This window comes from Mesocricetus auratus, unplaced genomic scaffold, assembly GCF_017639785.1.
Source record: "Mesocricetus auratus isolate SY011 unplaced genomic scaffold, BCM_Maur_2.0 Super-Scaffold_100014, whole genome shotgun sequence".
Taxonomy (NCBI): Eukaryota; Metazoa; Chordata; class Mammalia; order Rodentia; family Cricetidae; genus Mesocricetus; species Mesocricetus auratus.
Genome location: NW_024429197.1, coordinates 48,920,946 through 48,930,078, shown reverse-complemented (window position 1 = coordinate 48,930,078; position 9,133 = coordinate 48,920,946).

Below are 9,133 nucleotides of genomic sequence, written 5' to 3'. Positions count from 1 at the left end.
TTCCTAGACTCAAGAACCAGGAAAAAAATTGTGTTGCTTAAACCACCCAGTCTTTGATACTTTGTTAAAGTAAATTCCATCAGATAGAAGTCTTTTTCCTATCACAAAATAAATTTTTGTCGTTCATTGCTACTATTGATAGTAGGAAGTTGTTTTGTGTTTTTCATAGTAACTACTAACTGCCCTGGGAATGTATCTTAGTTACCTAGCATGCCTAAGTTCCTGGATTCAGTATACAGCACCGAAAAGAAAATTAGCTATTTAACAAATTTTATTTGAAATACTTTATGCCATTAAATTTGTATAAATGAAAATATTAAAAATATGCAAATTGTCTAACCTAGATTTATATGTGAAAACAATGCTTTCTACAAATGCACATTTGTTACAACTTATACAGTCTTTGTTTTAAAAATGATTCACCAAATGGATGAAGTACAGTTTAACATAACAGAGTCTGTGGGTATCAGCAGAAAGCATATGATTTCTTTTTATAACAATTTAGTATCAGCACAAGTTAGTTAAGCTCCATACCTCCTAAGGGTTAACATCAAAGCTCCCCCAAACTGAAATGAAGAACCTTTCATGATCTATATTCCAAGTATGAGTTTAACATACCATAGAAATAACTGTAATATGGGCTCTGGAATTATTTAAATGGGAACAGTTTGGTAGATAAAATGTGAGGTAGATGGCATTAATAGATTGACAGGAAGGGCAAAACGCCAAACTTTACAGCTCTGCAAATCACACTAATTTTATTTGTACTTTACAAAGATTTATGAATATAAAAGTCAGTAAATGAAGCTGACATTTATTAATTTCTTATTTTGAAGAATGACATACATTAGTAAAGATCTACTTTATGTTGTTTTACCATTTACACAGTGATAAAATTCAGTTTTGTCATTTGAAATAAAAAAATAGAAACATCGGAGAAAGGCTATAACCGAGGAATTGGTAAAGGAATAAAATGTAAAACAGAATTTTCACTTCAACAATAATTTACCTATGATGTATTGAAAACTTATGTCTGTAATCAACGACTTGGAAGATCTCAGAGAAGAGCAGTTACATTTTCCTACAAATCTGCAGTTTTCCCAGCTTTTGTGAAAAGACACCTTGTGTGCATGAAGGATACATGTAAGTGTCTTGAGTGGGAGGTTTAGTACTCTCTTCCCAAGTCTCACTTACTTGGCTTTTAAGAAGGGGACTCAAGTTGTGTATTTTCCATGTGTAACTCTCTCTGGACTTCACAGGATTCAAGTACTGCACGAATTTTAAGAGAACGCTGCAAGGGAAAAACTTGGCAAAGAAAGGCATTTGAAAAATTTTCAGTGAATAGTCATGTAGCAATTTGTGTGGGCTGTATTGATCAGTCTACCTGGGGTGAGGGAGGGAATCCACAAACTGATCCTTGGATGAAGACTAGTAAGCAGCAGGAGGAGCAGAAACATGGGCAGACATTGTGCCCACACTTGCAGAACACATTCTGTCATGCTCTAACCTACAGTTGAGTGAGAATCCTTTACACCTGACACATGCATGAATCCTTTACACCTGACACATGCATGAATCCTTTACACCTGACACATGCATGAATCCTTTACACCTGACACATGCATGAATCCTTTACACCTGACACATGCATTCACTCCTCCATGAAAACCACAGAGTATCACACTTTGTTGTACCATGAGCTTTAGTCTCAAAGTTTAGGCTCTCATGACTTGAACCAGAAGACAAAGGCGATAAAGATTCAGATGCACTTCCTTGGAAACATTTCCTTGAGAATTTTTTTCTTGATCTTCATGTCCTTTTACTAAAGATTTAAGTATATCCTCATAAAACTCAAAAGCTTCTGCACAGCTTAGGAAATAACCAGTTGAAATAACGGGAATCCTGGGAAGTAGGGGAGAATCTGTGCCAACTATCCATCTTATATAGGATTAACATCCAGATTATATAATGAACTCATAAAACCAGATCTCTCATGCTCCCAGAACTTGCTTACCTGCAGCCCTGTGGGCAGGGTGAGCTCTACTGTGCTGTCCATGTGAGGTATAGGGCCTGCTCTCCTGAGTGTTGCAGCTGGTGAGCAGCAGATCCAGCTCTCTCTCCTGCCACAGGAGGCTAGGAGCGAGTTGGGGGAGGGCATTTTTTCTTTGCCCTCACCACCACAGGGCAGAGGAGGAGTGCAGGACCAGAGCTTCCCACAACCTCAGAGCAGGCTCACCTGGGCCCCTGCCAGTGCAGTCAGAACTACTGTGCTTCCCAGATGAGGGGCAGAGCCTGCTTTCCCGAGTACTTCAGCAGGTGAAGGGATGAAGGGCTGGGAGAGATTTTCTACTCTCATGATCCTAGGTCCTGCTATCCCACCTGCTGAACCTCTCAGCTGCCCATATGGTGTTTGTAATCCAGGGGGAGAAGCGCTCCACCCATTCCCTACCCTCACTGCCTATGGCAGGTGGGAGAGCTTGCCCCGAGGTCATGAGAGCTAGAGAACTGGCTGTACCTCTCACCAGCTGCAAAACTCTGGAGCATGGCCTTTGTAGCTCACCTGGGCATGGTGGTGTAGTGTCGGTGCGACCGAGAGGGTGTGAAAGCAGAAGAACCAGCCCTTCCCCTTGCTGCTTACTGCATAGGGTGAGCTAGCCTGAGCAGTGCTGGAGAGCTCACCTTGCTGTTGAGGTTGAGGGAGAGCTGATGGGCTGACAAACTCAGCAACTACCCAGGTCTGGAACCAGGGCTATGAGTCGGCCTTTTCCAACATCCATCCCACCTACAATCTGTTGGAGCATGGGAAGGGGCCAGTCCTGCAATCCCAAAGTTGCAGCATCTCCATGCACAGGACAACGATAGGATGTCCAAGAGGAGTCCCAGTGAGGGTCCAGTGTCAATAGCATAGCAGAGAACAGAGGCCTGGAACCAGACCAATGATTCATTGCAACAAGTACTTGCAAGCCAAGACGTATGGACCAAAGGGTGTTCTATGTGACTCACTGTGTCTGTCACACTACAGCTTCCATGACACAATTTTTCTTTTCTTTAAATTTTATTTTGCTTCATTTGGGGGAGGGGGTGCAAAGGCAGAGGGCAGATGTAAAGGGATGGGGGAATGAGTGGGATCAAGATGCATGATGTGAAATCCACAAAGAATCAATAAAAAGTAGAATTCTCATAAAACAAAATAAAAAACCCTGCTGTCTTATTGAAAAGAAACTATTGATCTGAAAAGATGATTCTTAAAAGCAGAAATAAAAATGGCTAAAAATATCTCCAAAAGCATTCATCATTCCTAGAAATTAGGGAAATGAAACCAAACAATTTTAGACTTCATCTTGCCCCAGACAGAATGGCTCAAGAAGACAACTGACAACAAATGCTGGAGGCTAAGTGCAGTTCTCATCCTTCAACAAATAAATTTCTGTTTGCAAAAGCTAGAGGCCATTACAGAAAACCACAACCAATGAAAATGAAGAAAAAAGTGATCATTGTCGAAGAAGGAACAGGAAGATTGTAAGAAGAGTGTGAAATCTTCTGTGAGAATGTGTCTCCTGGAAATGTCAGGGAAGTAATATCCATGACATCTCAACAATATGGCTGCCTAAACGAGAATGAACAAGGACAATCCCAACAGACATGTTAATATTGATGTCCCAACCCCAGATGAAGAACTACTGGCAACTAATGATTAGAGAGAGAGAGAGAGAGAGAGAGAGAGAGAGAGAGAGAGAGAGAGAGAGAGAGAGAGAGAGAGAGAGAGAGAAGGGAGAATGGAGGGAGGGAGGGAAGGAGTGAGAGGGAGAGAGGGAGAAGGAGGGAGGGAGAGAATTAAATTCTCCCAGGAATGAGACCCCTAATTGACTACCCAACACCAAATGGTTAATCCTGAAACCATATATATGCATGCAACACTAAACAGACACAATGGGTTTTGTTTATGTATTTATGCATATGTATGTGTGTGTGTGCGTGCAAGAATGTGAGTGGGGGCACATACATGTGTACACACATGAAAATAACATTAAAAATTGGACATTGATTTGAAAGGGAACAAAAAAGGGGAAGACATGGAAGGTGCTAGAGAGAGTAAAAGGAGGTAGAAACGATGTAATTATATACTAATAAGTATCTCAAAGGAAAAGAAAAGAAATAATCTTAGTTTCTAACCTAAAATCTTCTGGCCTTTTTATATAAAACAATCAGTTCCTTAATTCATTCTTTCCTCCTCTTCAGTTTCGCCACAGGGAATATGGTTCTTCATCTTCCTTGGGATCATTGGCCTCCAGTCTACAAGGATGGAGGGAACAGAAGCAGTAAACAGGGTTCAGATGGCTGTGAATATGATGGAGATAGCCCTCTGGGACATGACATTGGTAAGACAACTCAATTTTATTCCAGAGTATATAGAATATGTAGGTTTGGGGATGATAGTTGGGGAATCACCTAATTTGCATTAAACAGCACACTCTTACCAAAAGGCTTCATTTGTGGCAGTAGGGTCCTGTATCAAACTACAAATATAAGTCTTAGTTACCATATATATGTGCATCAGTGGGAAATCTGCTGGCAGGGAATTATGACAAGGGTCATGCTCAAGATAAATCAGGCATCAAGGCTTAGAGACAGCTTGCAGATAAGGTCAGTCCTAGTAGCCCAGAGACATTCTCCAGATAAAGGAAGGTAGAGAGCAGGAAGTCTCACTGGGGAGGGAGTCCCTCATATCACTGATGTTGGACAGATCTGCCAGGCCATGGAGGACTGCAAACTCTGACCAGCAAGGCCTTCCAAAAAGAGAGCAGCACAAATCCGGATAGCACTTTCAGTATTCTGTATGAAAAACCGTGAGCTGCATTGCTCAGTCCAGAAGACAGCTATCTTTGTAACTCCTACCCAACAGTACACTTTGAAACTTGTCTGGGAAGTCTCCCTTCTTTTTGCTTCCCTCAGTGTTCATTTTTGCTTCTCTTTAAGTCCCCAGGAATAGCATCCACACAGTTGGAGCCCGTAAGCTTTTGCTATTCATCCTTGCCTGGCTCATCCAACTTCTTCCCCAACAAGTTCCAAAAGGAATGACACCTAGCTGAGGTTTAACTGTGCCATCATCTCATCTGTGGTTTCCAATTTTCAACGTTATCTTTTGCAACATGCTATTACAAAGCTTAGTATCTTAAAACGCTATAGCAGTTTATTTTGCTCAGTAGTTTAAAATTTGTGTATGTTTGTGCAGAGAAAGCTGTTCTCACCCATATAGGAGCAGGTGTGGCCACCTGGAGTTAGAGAATTGGAGGTGTTTTGTAATAACACATCAGTTAGTGCTATTTTAACTCAATAGTTAGCATCATTATATTCCACTTCTTTTCATATGCTCAAATTGCAATGCTGATAATAACAGATAATAGTGACTGAGAGCTTACTTTGTGATAGCTGCATCCTGAAAATTCTTTCCTTGACTTTCAAGATTTGAGAAGTAAGGCATGATGTCTTCATTTTACATATATGCTTATTGCAGGTTAGTAAGGTAAACCATGTGACTTCTCAGTGTAGACTTGGGATTTGAAAGCAAATAATTTGAGGGCAGAGAGTGTTAACTACTGCATTAAAGTTCTTTCTGCTTGTGGATGTAAAATTCTTGACCCAAAGTTAAATACAAGTTAGACAACTATTTGTTTTATTACAAGTTTTTCTTGCCAAAGAAAGATAATTTATTTGTTTTCTCACTTTGACATAAAATAATCTTGGTTGACAGTGTATTTATCTGTCCTTCAAGATAAAATAAAAGGAGTGGCATGAATGAGACAAGTTGAACTGCTAAAAGGTTTGCAGTTGAGATGACCAGAAAGAAGGTTGTATTAGTGAGTAGATAAGATGTGATTTTTCTATTTTCCTTTTCCTAGATACATTATAATCCAAGATATTCTTACTATACACTGTACATCTATATCACCTAGATGAAGTAAGGAGTGAGAGACGTGAGTTTATATCTAAGCAAAGATGAGAGCCCCTCAACAAAGAGATGGTTTCCATTTTAAAATAATGTGAATTGATTTATACAGGATTAGAATCATGTCTTTGTCATTCTCTTTTTATTTGATCCTACACTTATTTCTTAGTTACTCTAACTCTTAGTTCCTTCCCTCTGACATATAAAGACATTAGTAATATCTAGCTTGTATGGCTGAGGAAAAAAATAAAATTATACACATTAAGTCTTTAATTTGAGGTTTGGTAAATGAAAAGCATAAGAATTTCATGGTTATTTATTTTAATATATGCAACTAATTCAAGATTTTCTTTTAGAGACGTCAGAGAGGAAGCAATCAATACTGCCTTGCATATGATAGAGATAGAAAAGATGGAGTTTTTGAAAGATAGAGACTGTATAATCTGAAATAGATTTAGGATGAGAGAAATAAGGTGTGGAAAATACAAAATGGAGAGACAGAATGATGTGGTTTGGCAGCACTGGTATTTTAGCAAGGCAATTTGAATGGGTCTTCCAGGTTCTCTTCTTCCTCCTTCTTAACTAGAAGAAATAGTTTAGCTGGTGTTTACAGCTTCATAGGGTGAGCTGATGACCATCATGGAGGGGAATGCTGCAGCAGGCAGACAGGGTTGGAGCTGGGGCAATATCTGAGGGCTTGATTCACAACCACGAGCCAAAGAGAGAGCTACTTGGGAATGGTATAGACTTTTGAATCCTCAAAGACCTGTCCTAGTGACACACTTTCTTCAGCAAGGCCACACCTCCAAACCCTTCCCAAAGAGTTCTACCAACTGGGGACCAAGTAATCAATTCTATGAGGCTATGGGGAGATATTCTCATTCAAACTATTTCATTCCACTCCCTGGCCCTCATAGGCTTTTGGCAATATCATAATGCAAAATATTATGCATTATGCATTAAAATATTAACAGTTTAAAAGTAAAAGTCCTATGAGACTCAAGGCAACCTCCTAAGTGTAATTCCCTTTAATATGGAAAAGCAAAGTAAATAATTCCAAAATACAACGATACAGACTATTCATTACCTTCTAAAAGGGAGGAAACAGGGCACAGTGAAAAAATACCTGACCAATGCAAGACCTAAACCCCCCAATTCTGTAACTCTGTGTCCAATGTCAAAGGCCCTTCCATCTTTTCTTTCTCTTGGGCTGGTCCTCCTTCCTGTGTTCAGTTCTCCTCAGTAGACATCCCATGGCTCTGGCATCTCTAACATCTTAGGTTCTTCAACATAATCCAGACTTCACTTCCAGAGCTTTGTGAAATGGCCTCTTAAGGCTTCCATACAGGGACTCTCTTGTCACATGCCTGGCCTTAGTGACTTTTGTTAACAGTTTCAGAGGGTGAGTCTATGACCATCATGGCTGGGTGTATGGCAGCAGGGAGGTAGGCATAGTACCAGGACATTAGTTGAGAGCTTATATCTTGATTCACAAGCACAAGACAAGAGAGTCATTCTGATCTTTGTAGTAAAAAGACTTTTGTTAGCAATGTTATATTTTTATTTACATAAGGTATAAATCATACAATGGCTAGAACAATTTTATTACGTTGTTTATTGTCTCCAATTATTTTAGGTCACAATTTAATGAACATGTCTTATTGTATATTGTAAATATTGCTTTCAGGCTATTTGCATACTTGTTCAGAAATGATTTATTTACATATGTAATTCCAAGTGAAAATTGCATAATTGATCATAGATGACAAATGGATTTCATTAAGATATTTTAACAGTGGTAAATAGGTTATATGAGGAATATGATTTATTTTCTTTCCATGTGAGACATGCTTCATGATAATTGACATTTAAATTGTTACTGATACTAGTTAACTGGTTTTGCTTTTGCTTGTCTGTGTGCGCAGTAAAGTGATGTTTTCAATGAGAAAGGTCAATTGTACACCTACTGTGTCTACCAAATAATGCATAAATCTACGTAATTTGCATTATATTGATAATCGCCATGTGCTGTTTGAGAAGACAGCTATGGAAGTAGGGTTGCTTGCCTCCACCTGTCATTTCAGATCCAAACATGTGCATCTCAAAGTGTCCTCTAAGACCCCTTGAACTGAGATGGGCTGTCCTTCATGATTGCTACTTGGGAGGGAAGAGAACAATGAAATAAACTCAAAGTAAAAACATTTTGTGTCCTTGTAAACAGCTGGTAAACCATTTCCAACAGATGTTACTGTTGGTTATCCTGTGGTATAAATATCCTTGTAGTGAAGGATGGGGGCTAGCAATTCACCCACACAAAGCTTATACGTGGCAGAGTTGCTCTCATCTGAAGTTTAGTCATGTAGAGAAAGCCCACCAGTATCTGAACTTCCCCAGTCATTGTTTTTGTTCAGTAAGCTCCAGTTTGATGATGCTATCTTTGCTTTCTAAAACAGGATACTTCAGTGACCTCTGTTTCATGTTTTAAGCTGATTTGATGATGTTTTGCTATCACCTGAGACTTATATCTGATATTTAATATTTATACTTTTACCTTTGTTGAATAAACATACTTAATAAACTCACTTATTCAAACCCTAAAATATGTCTGTCGTAAATCATTCTAAACATTCCACTATTCAAAACTTACATAATTTGTTGAAACATCCAGAGATTGATATTTTGTTCATTACAAGGATTAGGAATCCAGAAAAGATAATTACACGAAAGATATAATTTTGGATAGATTTGACAAAGAAATAATTATGATATGTACTGATTATTTAGAAAAATGCAATTATCAGTAAGCTTTTGGCTTTGAATCATGTAGATTTATTTGAGATATTTAGAAATTAAGACAAAAGAGAAAATTTAATTCTCTTTTTCATGGGGGGTGAGGTCAATGACCTTTGAATACAGTTTCATCACAATAGAGTCCTGTAACACACTCATTTTAAGTATTTCCTTAAATTCAAGTTATAGCAAAAATTAATAATAGCATAGTATCAGAGTTGCAATTGTGAAGTAATAAGAAAAGCTTATTCTGTTATAGTTATGGAGTCCTTCCATGAGCTTAAAGTTAAATCGTGGTTCACTATTTATACAATAGATGATACACACAGATGAATATAAAAATTCTGTGAGTCTATATACCTGATGGACATTCATGAGCTTATTTAGGGTGTAAAG